Genomic DNA, 19,022 nt, shown 5'->3' on the forward strand with positions numbered 1-19,022 from the left:
CCTTCATCTACCTCTCCCTCCTTAAAGACCTCTGACATTTTCCTTTATACAAAGAGCATTATATAAAAGGTGCTGTTGTGCATTGTCAATATACCTTTTATGAGGCCTGCGTAAATGAGTGTTGAGTATTATTATAATGACACCATTTGAGACCAGACCCGGAATTGATTGCCCTCATATTGACCTCTTTTTGACTGATCTGTTACTGTAATTAATTATCAGCTCCTGTAAGGCCAATACTTGTCAGAGTTGAAGGAATTCATCAATCCTCCCTCCCTGCTAAACTGTTGTATCCAGACACATCTTGTGAGCAGTAATAAATTGGGAAATACCAGTAAAGTAAGAAAGGCCTAAAAGTACTTACTTTAGCTGATAATAAAATAGAATCACATTCGTGCTTTTTGCAGCACAAATAAATATGATGATGATGGCAGATTCTTTGCAGGCAAAGATAACTGGAAGGCTTGTCTCTGTGGTAGTTGGCATGATCATTGGTGACTGAAGAGGCCAATTCTTGATCCGCAGTCTCTTGAGCATTGGGGCACAAGAACTCCTGGTTTGGAGGGGCTCTGGTATAAGCAGATACCTTCCATTGTCTGTGCTTTCTTCAGCAGCCTCACATTTGTTTGTTTCAAATTTTTAGGTTGCTTTCCTGGCTGTTGTATAGCAGCTGTCTCTGTTGGCAGCTTCCTGCTCCCACACCCGTTGGTCAAGTCAGTCAGAGAGATCTGTTTTTTCTGCTAGTCTTTGAAGCGTTTTCGAGGTGCGTCTTGATCGTGCTTACCGGACCATAGTGTACCATAAAGCACTGCTTTTGGCATTCTGGAATCCTCCGTGCGTGACACATGTCCTGCCCAGCGCATCTGGTAATGTAAGAGAATGCATTCAATGCTGAGCAGATTGGCTTTGTTGAGGACTTAATTGTTTGTGATGTAGTCCTGTCAACTGATGTTCATGATGGATTGAAGACAGTGTTGATGGAAGTGCTCCAGCAGTCACATTTGTTTTCTGTACAGAGCCCATGATTCTGACCCGTATAAGAGAGTTGTGATGACAACTGCTCTGTAAACTTGAACTTGCTAGAGATGCATAGTGAATGGTTTCACTAGACACACTTTGAGAGGTGGCCAAAGAGGCAAGAGGTGAGCTGCTGGCCTTAGACAGTTGATTGTCTATGTCCTTGTTGAGTGTGGCATCACTTGCGATAATGCTACGTTGATAGATAAACTGTTCTATTGCATTGAGGTTGCTGTTGTTTATGCTGATCTGTGGTGGACTGTAATTTCCTAAGGGCCATGGCTCTGTTTTCTTTAGGCTAATAGTAAGGCAAAGGCATTTGCTGCCACAGAGAAACAGTTTACAATGATCTGCATTGCCTCCTCCATGTGTGCCAGAAGGGCATGATCGTCAGCTCCATGATAAACTGTTCTATGGTTTTGGTAAGTGCCAATAGTCGTCGCAGGTTGAAGAGACTGCTGTCTGTTCGGAGGTGGATGTTTATGCTCTCTGCAAAGCCTGCCTTTGCCTCTTGAAGCATCATACTGAACAAAGAACAAAGAACAAAGAAAATTACAGCACAGGAACAGGCCCTTCGGCCCTCCAAGCCTACGTCGATCCAAATCCTCTATCTAAACCTGTCGTCTATTTTCTAAGGGTCTGTATCTCTTTACTTCCTGCCCATTCATGTATCTGTCTAGATACATCTTAAAAGACGCTATCGTGCCTGCGTCTACCACCTCCACTGGCAATGCGTTCCAGGCACCCACCACCCTCTGCGTAAAGAACTTTCCACGCATATCCCCCCTAAACTTTTCCCCTTTCACTTTGAACTCGTGTCCCCTTGTAATTGAATCCCCCACTCTGGGAAAAAGCTTCTTGCTATCCACCCTGTCTATACCTCTCATGATTTTGTACACCTCAATCAGGTCCCCCCTCAACCTCCGTCTTTCTAATGAAAATAATCCTAATCTACTCAACCTCTCATCATAGCTAGCGCACTCCATACCAGGCAACATCCTGGTGAACCACCTCTGCACCCTCTCCAAAGCATCCACATCCTTTTGGTAATTTGGCGACCAGAACTGCACGCAGTATTCCAAATGTGGCCGACCCAAAGTCCTATACAACTGTAACATGACCTGCCAACTCTTGTACTCAATACCCCGTCCGATGAAGGAAAGCATGCCGTATGCCTTCGTGACCACTCTATTGACCTGCGTTGCCACCTTCAGGGAACAATGGACCTGAACACCCAAATCTCTCTGTCCATCAAGTTTCCCCAGGACTTTTCCATTTACTGTATAGTTCACAGAAAATAGAAAAAAGGGTTTGTGCCAGAACACATCCATACTTAACACAATTGGAGATAGGGAAGCTGTCTGAGAGCACTCCATTCTGCTTGACCTGACCTTTCTTGCCTTCGCCCAGTTGACGGAGAATGATGAGGAACCTTGGCGGGCACCCCAATCTAGATAGTATCTTCCAAAGTCCATCCCGGCTGACGGTATCGAACGCCTTGGTGAGATCTACAAAAGTACCGTACAGGCTCATGTTTTGTTCTCTACACTTCTCCTGGTTCTGTCTCAGTACAAACATCATGTCTGCAGTTTCCCGATTGGGGCTGAATCCGCACTGACTTTCAGGGAGACTTTCTTCAGCTACTATCGGAACAAGTCTATTAAGAAGGATTCTGGCCAAGATTTTGCCTGAAATGGAGAGTAAGGTGTCATGCAGACGCCCACCTCCCAAGAATGTGGCATATTAATTTTGTCATATGATCATTGATTTTAAACTGTTGCTGGAGTGAAGAAAGGAATTGTTAAAAAAAATCACCAGACATAGCTGGAAAAACATTTGCATACTGACAGTGCTTGGAAAGACAAAGGACTATTCCCTGGTCCACTTAACCCAAAATGGGCTATGATCACCAGACCTTGAAGCTGAGGATGCTGACATTCCAGGATGACTGCTAAGATGGCAGAATCCACAAACAGAAGTGGTCAAACCAGCTAGTCACATGATTAACCTGCTGGGCAACCTGGGTTTATTTGAATTATACCACAGAGAAGGCAGTTGAAACTGAAGCTGGAGCAAGGAAGCCTCTCTTTCTCTGTCTCTCTCACTTTCACCCAAGCCACCGGACCCACAGAAGACATGCAAACGTCAAGAGAGAAAAGACTCCGACCTCGAAACAAGTCAAAGCGTGCACTGAGCCCCAACGAATTGCAACTCTGACCAGCAACCAAAGACTTCACAGCAAACTCAAAGGATAGTAAACTAGAAACCCATCTATTGCCTCAAACTTTTCCCCTTTATTCTTTTCTGTCTCTATCTGCGTGTGTGTTTATCGCGTATGCATACTCGTGTGGTCGCGTCGCATATTTGTAGTCGGTAACCGGATTAGAGTTTTAAGATTAATAAACTTCCACCTTTCTTGTTTAAAATCTAAGAAAACCTGTCTGAATTGATTTATTTGCCTTACAATTGGAAAGCGGTGAACAAAGGGGGAGCTAAAAGTGTTTGTTTAAAAAATTAAACCCCATTATGGTTAAACCAGGTAAAGGCTGAGAGGGAACCCCTAGATTCCCTCTCATCTGGTCGTAACAGAAATTTGGGGGCTACCATCTAGTATTTGACCCACAGACAAATGAGATAAATTGGAAGGGGGAAGCCAAATTGTTCCCAATCAAACTAAGGGTAAGGATTTCTAATACAGGTTTTCTTGTGGTTGTATATGCTAGAATACTAACATGTCTGCGACTGAAGCTAGTAGCTCCCCAAGCCAGGCTGAAGTAATTTGGGATAAGTTAAAAGCACTGTCTATAGAGGAGTTGAGGAAAATGGCTGAGCAGTGTGGGATCACTGTAGGAAGTCTGAACTCCTAAGACTAGTGGCCAACCATTTTTCCCTTGAATCTGAAGAAGCAGAAACAGGGTTAGAAGTAGACTCCAACAGGGTATTGCTGGCAAAGATACAATTGGAACAGAGGAAACTTGAATTTGAAGAAAGGGAAAACGAGAGACAGGAGGGAAAGAAAGAGCCTTACAGAAGGAACATGAAGAAAGACAGAGAAAGGAGAGAGAAAGATAAAGAACCTTCCAGAAAGAATGCAAAGAGAGAGAGAGCTGAAGCAGGTTGAGTTAACTGGTGGCAACAGAGTAACCCCAGTGAAAGCATAGCCAATATGGAGGAGTGTAATTCAGGGCTAGGTACAAGATTGTTAAAACTTTCCCAACTGATCCCAAAATTCAATGAGGGAGACATGGAGGCATTTTTTGTGTCCCTTGAGAAACTGGCAAGACAGTTAAAGTGGCCAGCTGAGGCCTGGACTCTGCTGTTACAGAGTAAATTAACCAGAAAAGCCCATTTATTCCACGTTGCCAGATGAGAGTTCATCAAATTATGAACTGACAAAAAGTGCTATCCTCGGGGCATGTGAGTTAGTACCAGAAGGCTATTGCCAAAAGTTTAGAACCCTTAAGAAGCAAGCTGATGAAACTTACCTGGAGTTTGAGAGAAATAAGCAGCTAGCTTTTGACCAGTGGCTGAGGGCTCTTAAAGTACAGCTTAGCTATGAAGATCTTAGAGAAGTAATTTTGCTAGAGGGATTTAAAAATGCTCTCCCACTCTCTATAAAGACACATGTAGAGGAACAGAAGGCTCATAGATATAAAAGCAAAATACTGCGGATGCTGGAAATCTGAAACAAAAACAAGAAATGCTGGAATCACTCAGCAGGTCTGGCAGCATCTGTGGAAAGAGAAGCAGAGTTAACGTTTCGGGTCAGTGACCCTTCTTCCGAAGAAGGGTCACTGACCCGAAACGTTAACTCTGCTTCTCTTTCCACAGATGCTGCCAGAAGGCTCATAGAGCCTGGCAGGCCACAGTCCTGGCCGATGAATTTGCTCTCATTTATAAGTCGGTTTCGCAGGAGAAAACCTTTCCTAATCACCCCTACAAATCCGAAAAGGACAAAGGTTGGGAAGGTGATAGAAGCCCAAGCAGTCCTGGGAGGGAAGGGAAAACAGGGAACACAGGGGGCCCTCCTCCAGACAAAAAGGAAGGTGCTGTAAGTAGGAGTGAGACCCGGAGATCTGTGTGCTTCCATTGTAATAAAGCAGGGCATTGAAGAGCTGACTGCTGAAAACTAAAGAGAAAACCTGTAGGGTTAATCAGGGCACACCCGCTCAGTGAAGGGAAAGGGACCCTGATGGAAAGCACAGCAGAGCAAGCTGTGGCTTTAACTGCAGTAAGAGTGAGATCTCGGAAGCCTACCGCTGCAAGTGCAGGAAAAGTTAGTAGGATTCCTGAAGGTTATCAGGGTTTTGTGTCTGAAGGGAGAGTAACCCCATAACCCTCGAGTGGGGCAAACAAACCCATAGTATTCCTCAGGGAGACAGGGGCCACTAGATCCCTTTTACTGGGATCCCTTTTACCCAGAGAGTGCAGTAAACACCAGAATGGTGGTGAATGGTATTGGAGGGCAGCATATGTCTGTACCTTTACACCGGGTGCACTTGGAGTGCGACTAATTTCGGGACCAGTGACCATAGGGATTGTCCCTAGTTTGCCTGTGGAGGTGGTTGACCTGATCCTAGGTAATGATCTGGTGGGGACGAAGGTGGTAGCTTCCCTAGTAGTGAAAGAGAGACTGCAGGAGGTCAGGGGACAGGGCAGTGGAAGGAGAAAGTCCCCTGCAATTCCCCTGCATGTTTATTGAATCAGGCCATGATCAAACCAGCTTCCCCAGAGGAGACTGAATTGGCACTGCAGGCAGATGACCATGAGGTCTGTCTGTCCCAGACTTTCTTTGGAAAGTTAGAAGACCCAACGAATTAGTTAAATAGATCTTCCCTACCTGAGGCTCAGTGAGCTCTCCCAGTATTGAGAGAGTTAACACAGGCTGCCCAGTCTGAAATTGACGCAGAGGGAGTCCCTGACTGCTACTATTTAAAGAATGAGGTACTGATGAGCAAATGCAGTTCTCCTCACAGACCTGAGAGCAAGAAGTGGACAGTGGTTCACCAGTTAGTGGTGCTGCAGAGATACTGGAAATAGTAAGAATGGCCCATGAGATTGCAGTGGCTGTACATGCCAGTATACGAAAAACCAAAGCCTGAATAAGACAGCAGTTTGACTGGCCAAAACTCCACAAAGATGTGGTGGAGTACTGTAGGAGTTGCCACATGTGCCAGGTTGAGGGGAAACCCTAACCTACAGTAAAATCTGCACTCCTAAGTCCTGTATTGGTGGTTGGAGGACCCTCCAGCAGAGGGTGGTGAACTGTAAGGGACCCCTACCGAGAACAAAAGGGGACAGGCAGGCACCAGGCTGACAACAAGTGACAAAGGAATGGGGAAAAAGGAACCAAGAAGGCAGGTTAAAGGAAGTCCAGGAAGAATCCCGGATGAAAATCCCTACTGCCACCCGGAAATATTTGAAAAATTAGACCCCACATCCTCCTATGTAAATACAGACGCTAGAAGCACCCCACCAGAGTTGTTAACAGCATTTACAGGTGCCTGCAGGGACAAAGAAAGTCCTCAAGAGGGCAGAGAAACCGTGAGGGTGGGCCTCACCTAGTCGAAGTGTCGCAAGGGAGTGCAGTAGAATCTGGTCAAATACCTGCAAGCAAGATTGTCCCAAAGGACAAAAGGAAGATTAGTAAAGAATCTTCCCCCACAGTCAGGAAAAAAGGGAACCAGCCATCCCCTGAGGTGAAAAGCCCTTGCATGACTCATCAAGGCACAGAAAGAGAGTTCTGAGTGCAACCACCCACTGCTGCCGCCCCGGAACAGAACTCCAACCTAGGGCTAATTAAACCTAACCCTCCCCCCCTGCAGACCTCAACAAGAACAAAGACCCCTTTAGGCAGTCATGGAAATGTGCAAACTGAAAAAAGAACTTCCCCAAAAACCACATGTTTGTTGGGATGCCAGAAAGGGGCATTTAAAGCAGCGTTGCTACTGAAAAGACAGCCTGTAACAATTGTTAGGGTTCTGAATGAATGAGAGAGATGTATGTGTGTTTTCCTGTCCTTATCTTCTCTCTCGTCTCTTTTAATGAAATGCTATTTTTTCAAAATCGCATTTCATTCCACTGGGTGTGGAGGTGACATGCAGACCCCCACCTGCCAAGAATGTGGCATGTTAATTTTGTCATATGAACATTGATTTTAAACTGTTGCTGGAGTGAAGAAAGGAATTATTTAACAAAAAATCACCAGACACTTGGCTGGAAAAACATTTGCATACTAACAGACAGTGCTTGGAGAGACAAAGGACTATTCCCTGGTCCACTTAACCCAAAATGGGCTGTGATCACCAGACATTGAAGCTGAGGGCACTCACATTCCAGGATGACTGCTAAGAGGACAGAATCCACAAACAGAAGTGGTCAAACCAGCTATTCACATGACTAACCTGCTGGTTTTATTGTGCCACAGAGAAGGCAGTTGAAACTGAAGCTGGAGCAAGGAAGCCTCTCTCTCTCTCGCACTTTCTCCCAAGCCACTAGACCCACAGAAGACACGTAAACCTCAAGAGAGAAAAGACTCCGACCTCGAAACAAGTCAAAGCGTGCACTGGGCCCCAACGAATTGCAAGTTCATAGCAAACTCAAAGGACAGTAAAATAGAAACCCATCTATTGCCTCAAACTTTTCCCCTTTAAGCTTTCTACTTTTACTGTCTATCTGTGTGTGTGTGTTTAACGCGTATGCTAGCGTGGTCGCATATTTGTAGTTGGTAACCGGATTAGAATTTAAGATTAATAAACTTCTACCTTTCTTGTTTAAAATCTAAGAAAACCTGTCTGAATTGATTTCTTTGCCTTACAATTGGAAAGCGGTGAACAAGGATTCACAATGGGTGAGCTAAAACACGGTGTTTTTTTTTAAATTAAACCCTGTTACGGTTAAAGCAGGCAAAAGCTGAGAGGGAACCCCTAGACCCCTCTCACCTGGTTGTAACAAAGGTGAACACTCAGATTTCTCTCCCTTGTTTTTGTAGAGGGCGATGATCACTGCATCTCGAAGGCACTCCCCCTTTCTCCCAGCATGCTGTAAACACATCCTCCCTGTTTATACACCTCAACTGGAATCCTATCTGTTCCGAGAGTTTTGTGTGATTTTAATTGTGCTGTAGTGGTCTTGATCTCTTCACAGGTTGATGGTTCATGCAGCTCAGACTTCACTTTACTCTGGGAGATCTTTGTAATGGACGTCCACTGGCCATCAAATTGGCTCTCAAAGTGTTCTGAACATCAGTGCAAGATGGATTCCTTATCTATGAACAGGGTTGTGCCATTATAAGGTTTTAGTGGCGCCTGCATCTGGTAGGATGGTTCATATACAGACCTCAAGGCTTCGTTGAAGTATCTCATATCTCCCATATCTGCATCTGTCCACCAGTTTTTTTGGATGACTCGGAGGTTGGTTTGAAGAATGCTGCAGGCTTCCCCATATGAAGCTTTTGTAGCCTGGTCATCAGGGCATGCGAGTAGTCTATTGTGGAATATGTGTTTCCTTTGAAGAAGCTCTTGGATTTCCATGTGATTTTCATCAAACAAATCTCAGTTTCTTCTGGTTGAGAAGCCAACCACTCCTGCAGTTGTTTCTTTTAGGATGGATTTCAACTGTTCTCAATGCTTTGCTGGGATAATATCACTGCCCAGAGTTGGGTCACTGCAGAGTCTATCTTTAAACTTGCTTTGGTAAATTTAATCCAGTAGATAAGAGTCTATGGACTTGCAGTTTCCTTGTTTGTGGGCCTTTCTTTTTGGATGATGGTTTGATTCTGAAGGCAACATTAGCTCAAACCAGCCTGTTGCCGGTGTAACAGTCAGCACTGGGCATAACTCTGGAGTAAAGTAAGTCCTGTATGTCACATTGGTGCACCAGATAATCTAAAAGATGCTAGTTCTTTGAGCGTGGATGCCTCCAGGTGGTCTTAAATCTGGCTTTCTGCTAGAATAGAGAGTTAGTGATGTTGAATTCATGCTTCATGCAGAATTCCAGCATAAGTTGACCATTGTCATTGTAGCTGCCAATGCCATTTCTTCCAAAGACGCCTTGCCAATGCTCTTGATCAGGCCTAACTCTTGCATTGAAATCTCCTAGTACGATGAGCTTATTCTTGGAGTCAGCTTTCAATAGAAGGTTGTGTGGGTCATTGCAGAAGCCTTCTTTGGTTACTGTGTCAGCTTGTAGGGTAGGAGCATATACGCTGAGAATGGTGGAAAACTGGTTGTTCTGGATTGGTAGCCATGGGGATATGAGTTGAACAGAGAAACCAGTGGGGAGGTTCTCAAGCCTGCTGCCAATGGAGTTCTTAATCATAAATCCAAAACTTGAGAGGCATCATGCATCTTTACCTTTCTGTGACCAGAGGAGGGTATAACCTGCTCCATGCTCTGTCAATGATCCCCTGCTCTGAAAACAAACTTCACTGCGTGCTGCAATGTCAATGTTCAGCCGGGCAAGCTCTTGGATTATGAGTGCAGAACGTCTTTCAGGGTGCCTGTAGTCTTCTGAATCTGACATTGTGCGAACATTCCAGCACACAAGTTTCAAGATGTTTTGTCTCCTCTTGTTTTTGTTTTCATTACTTCCTTCTTTTGTACCACTGTAGAAAGTGCTTGTTGGCTATGGTAAGACAACCATAGAAACATAGAAAATAGGAGCAGGAGTAGGCCATTCGGCCCTTTGAGCCTGCTCCGCCATTCATTATGATCATGGCTGATCATCCAACTCAGTAACCTGTTCCGGCTTTCTCCCCATATCTTTTGATCCCTTTAGACCTCAAGAGCTATATCTAATTCCTTCTTGAAAACATACAATATTTTGGCCTCAACTGCTTTCTGTGGTAGCGAATTCCAGAGGTTCACCACTCGCTGGGTGAAGAAATTTCTCCTCATCTCGGTCCTGAAAGGTTTATCCAGTATCCTTAGACTATGACCCCTGGTTCTAGACTCCCCCACCATCGGGAACATCCTTCCTGCATCTACCCTGTCAAGTCCTGTTAGAATTTTATAGGTTTCTATGAGATCCCCCCCCACTCTTCTGAACTCCAGCCTATATAATCCTAACCGACTCAATCTCTCCTCATACGTCGGTCCCGCCATCCCAGGAATCAGTCTGGTAAACCTTCGCTGCACTTCCTCTGTAGCAAGAACATCCTTCCTGAGATAAGGTGACCAAAACTGCACACAATATTCCAGATGTGGCCTCACCAAGGCCCTGTATAATTGCAGCAACACATCCCTGCTCCTGTACTCGAATCCTCTCGCTATGAAGGCCAACATACCATTTGCTTTTTATACCGCCTGTTGGACCTGCATGCTTACCTTCAGCGACTGGTGTACAAGAACACCCAGGTCTCGCTGCATATTCCCCTCTCTCAGTTTATCGCCGTTCAGATAATAATCTGCCTTCCTGTTTTTGCTACCAAAGTGGATAACCTCACATTTATCCATATTATACTGCATCTGCCATGCATTTGCCCACTCACTCAACTTGTCCAAATCACCCTGAAGCCACTCTGCATCCTCCTCACAACTCACCCTCCCACCCAGTTTTGTGTCATCTGCAAATTTGGAGATATTACATTTAGTTCCCTCATCTAAATCATTAATAAATATTTTGAATAGCTGCGGTCCCAGCACCGATCCCTGCGGTATCCCACTAGTCACTGCCGGCCATTCGGAAAAAGACCCTTTATCCCTACTCTTTGTTTCCTGTCTGCCAACCAATTTTCTATCCATCGCAATACATTACCCCCAATCCCATGCACTTTAATTTTACACACTAATCTCTTATGTGGGACTTTGTCAAAAGCCTTTTGAAAGTCCAAATAAACCACATCCATCGGCTCCCCCCTCATCAACTCTCCTAGTTACATCCTCGAAGAATTTTTGTAGATTTGTCAAGCAGGTGGGTTGTGACAAGCAAAGTTTCGGCCCCCTTTTTCTGGGCCCATCTCATTTCGGCACAAGCAGTGCTATCCCGAGAGAAGGCTGCTTGGTCACTCAGGGTGTTGCCGGATGATGTTGTTGACTCAGGTCAGCTGTTAAACGACCCATACTACTGAGCCACCGACATGCAGGATTGAAACTGTGGCTGCCAGTGCCATCTTGCACCTGCCAATTTTGCCCCATTGCTGTAGGACATTTCTTCCCACCTGCGCTATGTCTATTTAAAGTGGAAATCAGCTAACGCAGACTAATCCCACTCTTTCGGTTAAGTGTTTCTCCACAGTGGCTCAGCAGGCTAAGACAGCTGCAGCAACTGCAAAGCTGTAGGTGCTAAGTCAGAGTGTCCTTCTCCTAGCCTTTGGCTCGATAGCCTGCCCTCAAGGCAGAGGGGTTATTTGCCCATAGCTGGGTGTCTGGCCGTCAGTTTCTTTATGCTTTTTTAAATTTATTCATGGGATGTGGGCGCCACTGGCTAGGCCAGCATTTATTGCCCAACCCTAATTGCCCTTGAGAAGGTGGTGGTGAGCTGCCTTCTTGAACCGCTGCAGTACATGTGGGGTAGGTACACCCACAGTGCTGTTAGGAAGGGAGTTCAAGGATTTTGACCCAGCGACAGTGAAGGAACAGAGATACAGTTCCAAGTCAGGATGGTGTGTGACTTGGAGGGGAACTTGCAGGTGGTCGTGTTCCCAAGCATTTGCTGCCCTTGTCCTTCTAGTTGGTAGAGGTCGCGGGTTTAGAAGGAGCCTTGGTGCATTGCTGCAGTACATCTTGTAGATGGTACACACTGCTGCCACTGTGTGCTAGTGGTGGAGGGAGGGAATGTTTGTGGATGGGGTGCCAATCAAGCGGGCTGCTTTGTCCTGGATGGTGTCGAGCTTCTTGAGCGTTGTTGGAGCGACGCTCTTGAGACCTGAAAAATTGCCTTCCTGTATCGCCTCCATAGTCATTGAACCCATCAGGTTTCCTTTGTCCAGTCTGCCGAAACACTCTGAGTGCTGACCTCGAGCTGCTAGCTGACTGAGTAAAGCACAAGCCCTGCTGAGTTTTGAAGGGTCATTAGGGGACGGTGGGGGGCGGGGGGGGTGGTGTCACTCAGTGACACAGGCTGCTCACAACAACAGCTGCACACATTCCTCCTTCTCCGCTGCTGCCATCTTGCAGTGCCTATTCACGTCCAAAGACCCCTCTCCAAATTCAGCATTAAACCCCCTCAATTAACCCCCCTCCTCAGCACTAAGCCCCCACCTTAGCATGAAACCCCCTCAATAAAACCCTCTCTCAGCACTATACTCTCTCAATAAAGCCCCACCTCAGCAATAAAGTACCTCAATAAATCCCACCCCTATATAACTAGCCCCCCTCAATAAAACCCCACCTCAGCAACAAACCCCCTCAGCAAACCACCATCACCACCAGCCCCCTGGCCCCCCATTCCAGTACCTGCTCACTAACGCCATGGCATTCCAAATCTCCATCTGGATCCGCTCCTCAGTGCAATAATTGCCCAAGATGCTGAGCCTGACCTCTGGCTCCTTCCTGCAGTCCCCGCCTGGTTCTGCCTCCAGCAGCCACATCAGGGCCCTCAGGCTGCCGCCCCACTGGAATCGGTACCAAAATACAGTAAGTATTTTATAAAACTCAATACTGGCTCAGCAAGCATAAACACAGCCATGCCTGGCAAGAGATCCAATTAAAATACTCAGTGCCAGTTCCCTGCTCAGTCCCATGGAAAGAAATATAAATAATAAGTAAACCCATGAAGGCAATGCATCAGACAATAATAGTTAACATAGCAACCTATGATAAGTAACATTTCTAAATACAACTGATAGTAAGCTTTCTGATAGTGACCTTAATAAATATGCTGTAGACTACAAAAAAAATCTGTTACCATAACTAGTACGAAATGAATCACTTCCCACAAGCTGTTAATCAAAACAGTATAAAAAATTTAAATATTCAGCACAGAAGTGGAAATGTCAGCTGAATTTTATAGCAAACAAATCTTAGAACAAAATAACTATTATTGTTCATTTCAAATACTTCCAGTTTGATGAAATGTTATTAAAAATATGGTGGCACTTTGAAAGGAGCTGGGATTTTCTGCAGCATTTGTTGTACTTCCAGGTTGTACTTGGGTAGGTGGCAATGGAAATCCACAGTGCGTGATTCCCACCCCATTATTTTTGGCAGTCAGTGGAAATGCCCACCCATCAATGGGTTGGTGTATTTAAGTGAGATGAGAATGATTTTATGGCATCGTATAACAACCCATTTTCCTTGCTTCAGTTACATTTTCTAAAGCCATTACAGCTTAAATCATTATAAATCAACCCAGCTGCATGATGCATTGTTACTTACTGACAACCAGGTTGATGTGTGGGCTGTTTAGACTGTTCAAATGTCTGACACCGCACATGCTTCATCAACTTCCAATATCTGAAGGCTGTTTTCTTCTGTACAACAGGTTGGTGCCTCGAGAGCACAATCACAACCTGGAAAAGGCTACCTTGGTAAAGTGTAGATGGCAAAGGTATACCTCTGACATGTTCAAGTATCTTTGGTGGGGAGTTGCACCCTCGAGTAGTGGTGAGCGTGTAACCCCTTTCAGGTATAGGCAAACATCCCTCTGATCATTCACCTAGAAATCCTCCTTGTCTACCAGCTTTCTAAGGGTAAGAGAGAGGCCAATGCGAATGCTCATCCTACCAATGAGGACTTAAAAGTTACAGTGAAATGTTATTCAAAAATGCACACATTGCCAGAATTTAGTCAGTGCGGCGGGGAGGCCCCGACCATGGGCCCAGAAGCTGGGGGCAACACCACCTCAGCTGTTTGTGGAACCCCAGCTGCATTTTACGGCTGTCGGGGCTCTCATCTTTTTAAAGGACGGGCGCCCACCCCCAGGAGCTGCTGGACAATCAGACAGCCAGCAGCTTATCAGCGCCACTGGGAGTGATGGCCACTGCTGGAACTGCACCTAGCAGAGAGGACGCCATGTGACCAGGCCACCCTCCAAACTGGTAAGTGGGGTTTGGGGAGAGGTGTTAAGGGGGAGGGGGTGGAGTTGGTGGGGACAGTGCGGGTTGCCATGGGGATGGCCACTGAGTGCCCGATTAGGAGGGTTCCCTGCACCCCCCCACTCCCCCCACCGCAAGCTGGCAGGGAGGAGGAAGGCCACCAGGGTTCACCAGGCAGTCTCCCCATGCAGTGGAGGGCCCACCCGCCGTTGGTAAAATGCCAGTGGTGGTGGGAAGAGGCGCTGATTACCGAAGCAGGAGGGCCTCCCCTCCCGGTCCCCAGGCCCACAGGGAGGCCGTCTGATTCTACTGGGCAGTCTCCCCATGTGGCAGGGGTCCCACCAGCCACTGGTAATATACTACTAATTGGCTACATTTAAGGGCCTCAGTTGGCCGCTGGGTAGGAAGGCCATTCTGGACCTTCCTCACTCCTGACAATATTCAATGGCATCAGGAAGGTGACACGCACTCCAACCTCCGCCTCCCTAATTCAGCCCAAAAGGTGGTAGAAGTTTGGAACACTTTTCTGCAAATGGCAATCAATGCTTGGACAATAGTTAATTTTAAATCTGAAATGATAGATTTTTGTTAACCAAAGGTATTATGGAATATGGTGCAAAGGCGGGCATATGGAGTTAGATCACAAATCAACCATGATCTCATTGAATGGTGGAACAGTTTCGAGGGGCTAAATGGCCGACTCCTGTTCCCATGTTCCTTAGCCTATTTGCTATTGAGTCACATATCTTTTAATGCTGTCTCATTATTTAGACACATATAATTATCAGCAAACATTATACTACAAAATACTCTCCTCAATATCATTTATGAGTTGTGTATGCAAAGTCTATTGACCCCCTTTAGTTAATGCCCTGCCGACAGATTTTTCAATTTACTATCACCTTCTGTTTCCTTCTGCTATCAAGCTTATCTTCAAGCCAACTCTAATTTCTCATTAATTCCATAAGCCTAAGCCTGCTGCACATTTGGATCATAATCAAATGCCTTTTCAGATTTGAAGTAAATTACACACACTGGATAATGCTCATGTACTAGCTTAGTTGCCTTCTCAAGAGAGCAATAGATTTTATGAGACACGGTTTATTGCTTTTACATGTTGAATATTTCTTATGGCCTTTGTGCTCTTTAAACAACCATTGATAATATATCATAATACTATTGAGTATTTTACATACAATGGAATGAGTGGCCTACAATTTCCAGGTTCATGTCTATCTTCTACTTGGGTATTTGGATTAGGTTCACTCTTTTCCATTCTCTTGTTTATTAATTTTCCTGAGTCTTATCTATTTCCTTTGTCATTTCTTTGAGGAGTGTAGGGTGTGCTGCATCTAGTCAGGTTGCCATATCAATGTTTAATTGATTATTTTGCAGTGACTCCTATTGCTTTATTGCAGTAGAATCATATAGTGGGGCTTCTGTAACTACAGGTGTTTGTGAAAGATGGAGATGCCATAGTAAGAATAATAACAATACATTCACTTTGTGTGTGTGTGGAAGTTAGAAAATAATTTCAAAGCGAACTGCTACCCAGTCTGTGGGGAATTTTAATTATATGCAAGAAGCAGATATGGCAGATGCTATCAGATTTGTATTGTTGAGTTTGAGATTATTGATTTTGAGTAATAGTATTACTAGCCATAACTCCAACCATAATGCATATTCATTGTACAGCTGAGATCTTGCAACAGTTCTTAAGAATAAACACAAATTAATTTGAGTTTCTATAATAAGCGACATCTGGCAACTAATTCTGAAAGAAAAGGCTTATTTGCATTCTGAACGTTACATTGCAAAACATTTCCTAACATCAGGGTATCACTGAAAACATCATTGGGGTGGTACAGTGGTTAGCACAGCAGCCTCACAGCTCCAGCGACCCGGGTTCAGTTCTGAGTACTGCCTGTGTGGAGTTTGCAAGTTCTCCCTCTGACTGTGTGGGTTTCCACTGGGTGCTCTGGTTTCCTCCCACAGCCAAAGACTTGCAGGTTGATAGGTAAATTGTCCCTAGTGTGGGGATGTGGTAGGGAATATGAGATTAATGTAGTTTTAGTATAGTGGGTGGTTGTTGGTCAGCACAGATTTGGTGGGCCGAAGGGCCTGTTTCAGTGCTGTCTCTCTATAACATTTTAGAACATGGGGGGTGAAATTGGTCTTGGTTGTTAACTCAACAATGGGTGATAAATCAAAAGTCTAGGTTACACTCTGCCCAATTTTCTTTCGTATCGACTTTGCTATCACCCATTTTTTGCTACTGTCCAAGATCAATCTCATCCCCATGATGTACTGGCATAGCATCACCACGATTGCTAAAATTGCTTGGTTGCACCTTCCATGTCAAATATTTCTCCCCTCAGCTCTTCCCAAGACTTGAATATCTAGTGAAGCTTATTTATCACCACTCCTTTGTTAATGGGTAGGTTCCTAAAGAAAGGATGCCATCTAGTTGGTGATCCTTTTGCAACTCTAATTTCTATCCACTCTCCCTATCACAACCTGTTAGTCTTTATTTTATTGGCGTAACTATGGCCAATGTTCTTTCTCCAGCTGTTGCTAAACTGAAAATATACAACATGCTGTTCCTCCTCCCTGCATACTCACTACTGAAATGCAAGAACTGTGGCTAAAATTCCAAGGTGCACTCCATTGCCACTAATGTGATGGATTGGAATCTTATCCGCCCTAGCTCTATACTGGAATTCCAAACCCAAATCCTGGGGACTGAGCTATTGGGTATGGCTGAGGTAAGCTGCCTGCACCTGCATAGGAGCATCTGTGCCTGCCTCAAACTGCTTTCCAGGGTCAACACTGAGAGCTTTTTTCCTTTGGCTGAGAATCTAGAATATGGGGGCACAGTCTCAGGACAAGAGGTTGCTTATTTAGGACTGAGATGGGAAGAATTTTTTCCACTAAAACAGTTGTGAATCTTTGGAATTCTCGACCCCAGAGAGTTGTGGATGCTCCATTGTTGAGTATATTTAAGGTTGAGATAGACAGATATTTGGGCTTTCGGGGAATCAAGGGATATGACGAGTGAGCGGGAAAGTGGAGTTGAGGTAGAAAATCAGCCATGATAGGTGGAGCAGGCGGTATGGTCCACTCCTGCTTCTATTTCTAATGTTTTTATGTTCTTTTCTACATTCCCCTCCACCTTCTCACCCCCACCTGTTCCTTTTGTCCTACTGTTGGTGGCAATGCTTTCAGCCACTTAGGCCCTAAGCTCTGGAATTCCATCCCTCAACTCTAGGCTGCACCACCTTTTTCTCGTCCTTTAAGAGGCTCTCTAAAACATATTTTTTGACCAAGATTTTTGTCACCTCTAGCCAGCGAGAGGGATGGAATCAGTGGCAATGATACAGAGTTGCGGCGGGGTGGGGGTGTTGGGGGGTGGTGGGTGGTACGAGGGCAATGGTTTCAATCATCCCAATGTTTAATTGGGAGAAATTATGGCTTATCCTTTTTCTTATATTCTTAGGCAGTATGTGTGGGGGGAGAAACAGGATTAACTTTTCGACTCTTGGCCATATGTTGCATTTTACCACTGTCAGCTTTTTAAACTTTTTTCACTACTTTTGATATTTCTGATAAATGTTTTTCAAATTTTATTGAGATGATGTTATATCATACCCTAATTGCTAGAATTACTTTCTATCCCAATGTCTATTTAAAGAGAAAGTTTAAACTATAAATATTCTAAATTCACGCCACATAATAACTGGGTAATCAGCACTCGGACTACCTTCAGCTGCACTGGAACTGAACCAACAGGAAGTGTGCCATGAGGAATGGTGCCATAAACACCCCTGCTACAAGAAACTGTGCCAGATGGAAGCATGTCTTGAGGATTGGTGCCACGAGCATCTGTGCAACGGGAAACCATGCCAAGAGCAACCATGCCACGAGGAATTGCACTACAAGGAAGCATGCTCAGCATGGGCCTGGCCACCCACAGTCCTCCCCCTCTCAGTGGCCTTGGCTATCACAGCCTCCAACAGCTGCTCAGGCGCATCAGTGCACTGCTCACCAGCTTGTGACCCAGAATTGAATTGTGAACGCATACCCACTGAGGTAAGAGTCTCTGCACAGGTGGAGGATGCGGTGGAATGATGTGATGGTGTAGACTCTGAGGATTCCTCCTCCTCCTTCTCCTCCTCCTGCACAGGTGTGGCCTCCAGGCCCCCTATCCCTGTGGCTGACCATTCTTCTGCACTGCCATGACCTGCGTGAGACAACACAATTATTTAGGAGTTAAGGTCTTCACATCTCCTCAAGCCAGCCGTGCGTGATTTGGTGGCACATGAGCACAATGCCTTCTCACTCTCTTGGGTTGAGACTCCAGTCTTTCCATCTGCAATTGCTCAGCCACCATGGGATGCAGTCAGTTCCAAGGCCTTCTCCTGTGCTGCTGTTAGAGTTCAGATCTTGGGGTACCTCCTCCAGTCTTGGCACTCTCTTTACTGTTATGGGTCCTTTTCTTCTCCAAGCAGAAAGAGAGACACTGTTAGTCTTCACTTGAAGACCACCAGGACACTGACGGTGGTGGCAGCCCTTCGTCCCATTATGGGGGCTCCTGAATGCCTCCTCCTCAGATCCACTCTCACAGGACGTACTGGGGGTAAGCAGGCACAGAAGGTTGGCTGTCTCTGAGATGCAGCGATGCATCTGACAGGTTCTGCTGCCACCTCACGCCCTTGCAACCTCCTGATTGGTCACTACCTCCCCATGTGGCATTCCTTCCCACATTGTCACATGCAAGCCCCAAAGAGGAGAGCAGTTTCCAGGACTCACCTTGGCAGAGTGAAGGAGCTCATTGATCCTTTTGTGCCACTAGACCCAGTTTCAGGGACTGACCCCATGGCTGCTGATCCCATCTGCAATCTCCATCCAGGCTTGCTTGCTCAGGTGGGATTGTCTGTTCTTGCTATCCCTGGGGAAGAGGGTCTCCCGCCTTGGCCTTGCAGCTTGGAGGAGAATCTGCAGCGATGCATTGCTAAACCATGGGGCCACC

The 19,022-nt window shown here is 45.5% G+C and overlaps 1 protein-coding gene across 1 annotated transcript in view; it reads left to right on the top strand.

The window, feature by feature from the left end:
• The window catches only part of cpxm2 (carboxypeptidase X (M14 family), member 2), a 226,790-nt gene that overhangs the window by 164,749 nt on the left and 43,019 nt on the right, over positions 1 to 19,022 (top strand). The gene's annotated exons all lie outside the window — the stretch shown is intronic.

Source organism: Heterodontus francisci, chromosome 20, assembly GCF_036365525.1.
Source record: "Heterodontus francisci isolate sHetFra1 chromosome 20, sHetFra1.hap1, whole genome shotgun sequence".
NCBI classification, from domain to species: domain Eukaryota; kingdom Metazoa; phylum Chordata; class Chondrichthyes; order Heterodontiformes; family Heterodontidae; genus Heterodontus; species Heterodontus francisci.